Genomic DNA, 3376 nt, shown 5'->3' on the forward strand with positions numbered 1-3376 from the left:
AAAGTATTGATCGAAAAAGTAAAGCGAATGGGGTGAGAAGGTCATCTTTGCCCTACTTTGTCAGCCACGTCCCGAAACTGCATATAATTAACTGCACCAAAATCAATTAAATGGCACAGTGGATCTATATTCTGCTATAAAGTTGGGTTATTTTCAAGCATGTGAAGACATCCAAACAAAAGCAATCACTTCAAGGTGTGTGTGTGTGTGTGTGTGTGTGTGTGTGTGTGTGTGTGTGTGTGTGTGTGTGTGCGTGTGCGTGTGCGTGTGCGTGTGTGTGTGTGCGTGTGCGTGTGCGTGTGCGTGTGTGTGTGTGTGTGTTCCTCAGGCTTTTATTCAACTTGTCTTTTACACTTGGATTGCTGCCTTGGGTTATCTTCAACCAAAGGATTCAAAGGTGGGCATAAAGAGATTTTGGTCTCTTTATAAACACATTGGCTAAACCCCGGTGGGATGAAGAAAGACATCGTGGACAAGACAGCTATTGTTTGTAGAAAAATATATATTTGGACAGAAAAGAGAGAAAAACATACAGATGACAGAAAAACGTGTCCGTCCGACCTCGAGCGTCGTGTCTACTCTCTTAGCTTAGCTTATCTGTTGTTGTTGTTTAAAGCCTCTTTGATCTGTGTCGTCCATTGCGTCGGCGCTGATTGGTTGAAGCCAAAAGATGTGCGCGTGCGTACATGTTCCCGCTGACGCACACACAGCAGAGAGCAGCGGACTATTGACTGCTGGGTCACGCTTCGCTCGAGTGGCGTCGCTACGGAATGCCTGTCAGTCCGTCACCGTCAGATGCCCGTTTTGCTGACAAACGACGTGAAACTGAAACAAAACTCCACGCTGACGAAAGAGGGTTTTCGTCTGTCACCGGAATGGTCACTAACCGTGTCAGACTAGCGGACATTCTCGGATTCCCATTTTGCTAACGACTGACGTATCTCACCTGTTTTTGTTCGCAACGGTGCAAACACTGGACTTTGAACGAAGCGGAGGAGGGGATCCTTGTCCTCTGATAGGAAAAAAAAGAAAAGTTCAATATCGCTCGTTAATCTGGTGGCCTACCTGTGGTTGTGTTGGCTGCGAACTAAATCTCGATTCCCATTCGAAAAGCTTGCTCCATTTTCAGGTCGGCCTGGCCGGTAAAATAATCTTTTGTTCCCATAGACAGCAACGACATTGTCGTTGAATTGTACCATATATTATTAATGTCACCAATTAGTACACTGTCTGTGTGTGTGTGTGTGTGTGTGTGTGTGTGTGTGTGTGTGTGTGTGTGTGTGTGTGTGTGTGTGTGTGTGTATGTGTGTTTTTAAACTTTATTTGGCCTTGTGTCTCCTGTGCTGCACTTGCGTGTAACGTACTAAGTAGCATGTTCTCAATGCCAAAGCAACCCCGGCAAGAGGGGAAAGAGGAAGAAAAAGCATTGGACTTCCAAAATTGAATATCAATGGCTAATGTCATTTAATTTTTTTTTTTTTCCCCAGCAGTGTCCACTTCTGGTGAGCAGTCCACATCGACTCCAGCAGAAGAACAGACAAGCCTGCTCCTGCTAGTACAAAGGTTTGAAGATTTTTAATTTGAACCATGGGTATGTTTTAAATTAAGTGACACTTTAATTGCCTTCTATGTTGTCTGTGTGTGGATGCGGTAGTGGTATGCGACAATATAAAAATGTTTACTGTTCATGTTTTTTGGGGGGGTTGATGTATTAAAATGATGACAGACACTGGTGAAAGAAAATGGATGGTTGGATGAATGGACCTTGAGTTTTTGACGACAACCATATTGGATAATTTATTAGCAGCTCATTCTGCTTTTCAATACCGCTGATGGAAAAGGATCAGCGCAGCCACTTTAATCTAGTGAGTTTTCTTCGTGACTTTAATCTTGCATTCTATTGATTATTTTAGCATCTGAGTGCACTGTCTCCAAGTTCACACCAGTGGCAAAATAGTCCGATTTTGTAACCCATCCGTATATCATATATAACGAATAAGTTCCAATAGGGCTTTTGTCTGTTGTCCTCCTATTTGTCCTCACAGCCTGGTTGATAGACAACTCTCTGTCGCTTTCAGTTCCACTGTCATTAATATCAAAAGAAGTCAGGGTAAGTAAATATTCAAATGTTAATGAATCTTTATCCAGTTTCTTCTTCTTCTCGACATCTCATCAACATCCTGGTAATGTGACAAGTCGGAAAAAAACTCCCCAATTCATGAACAAAGAATGGAAACGATTCTCAAGATCAACTCAGAAAAGACACACACTGACTGTTTTTCAAGACATTCTTCAAATGGGTCCCTGGAAACCAATTGTGGGATGTTCCCATCACTGAGTGTTGTTTACTGCTGGAGCTTTTTCAGCTCACTGACTTTTTTCTATTCTTTTCCACATCCACTCAGCTATGCAGCAAGACATTTGAATTTGACTCCCCACAATTTCTCTCTGCATTCAAGCTTGTGGATGTATGTATGCACATTCAGCACCTTTACATGAAAAAAAGGACAATAAATAACACTATCAATGAAATAAATAACCAATCAAATTTTCTCTTTCCTAATCTTTTCACTCTTATTATTTGACAGGGTTATGTCCAGGATTTTTTTTTTTTTTTTTTCAGGGAGGGGTTTCTGATCAGGCAAACATTGCATAAGTGTGGAATAGAATGTTACGCTTGGCATGTACAAGTCTCGATCATGTGGCCAGACTGAAAAAAACGAAATGAAAATGCATCTCTGGTATTGTTCAGGGGGCCGGGCAAAATGTGGAGCCGGACCATATTCGGCCCTCAGGGCGTAGTTTGGGGACTCAGGGTTTTATATCAAAGTATATTCACGTGTTAGAATGGCCCAGTCAATGAACAGACCTAAGCCCCATTGAACATCGGTAGCAAGATTTGAAAATTGCTTTTCACAGATGCCCTTTGTCTTTTTCTGGCTGGCTTAATTAATTTTTAAAATGTATTTTAAGAAATGGGCACTGTTAGAGACATTGCCCAAAATACTTTTTTTTCCTAAAACATTTACAATATGTATTTCACTTCAAAATAATGTGCTACGATTTCATTCAATCTAAAACGAAGCCAACATTGAGGTTTGTGATTGTAAGGAGGTCAAATATGAACACGTTTAAGGGCTGTGGAGATCTTTTCAAGGCACTGTCTTTTTTTTTTCTTTTTTTACTTTTCTTAACATTGAAAATACCTGTGCACTGCAGACACATTCATATTCCCTGTGTTACAGTATTGTGTGTTCAACCATCACTTTATTCCTGCAAAAATAGCACCTCTATAAAAGACTGAATCTTTTTTGTTTTCCAACTCACACGCTCAGGTTAAAGACACAAGAAAGCTTGTCAGGGAAAAATAATAGTC

The 3376-nt window shown here is 40.9% G+C and overlaps 1 long non-coding RNA gene across 1 annotated transcript; it reads left to right on the plus strand.

Annotated features, from left to right (window-relative positions):
* Window positions 1-1487: 1487 nt before the first annotated feature.
* LOC109529072 (uncharacterized) lies at window positions 1488-2552 on the plus strand. The gene is made up of 2 exons (XR_002170776.1): window positions 1488-1563; window positions 2406-2552. It is a non-coding gene; the product is annotated as an uncharacterized LOC109529072 (long non-coding RNA).
* The last annotated feature ends 824 nt before the right edge of the window (window positions 2553-3376 follow it).

This window comes from Hippocampus comes, unplaced genomic scaffold (genome assembly GCF_001891065.2).
Source record: "Hippocampus comes isolate QL1 unplaced genomic scaffold, H_comes_QL1_v1.1 scaffold203, whole genome shotgun sequence".
NCBI classification, from domain to species: Eukaryota; Metazoa; Chordata; class Actinopteri; order Syngnathiformes; family Syngnathidae; genus Hippocampus; species Hippocampus comes.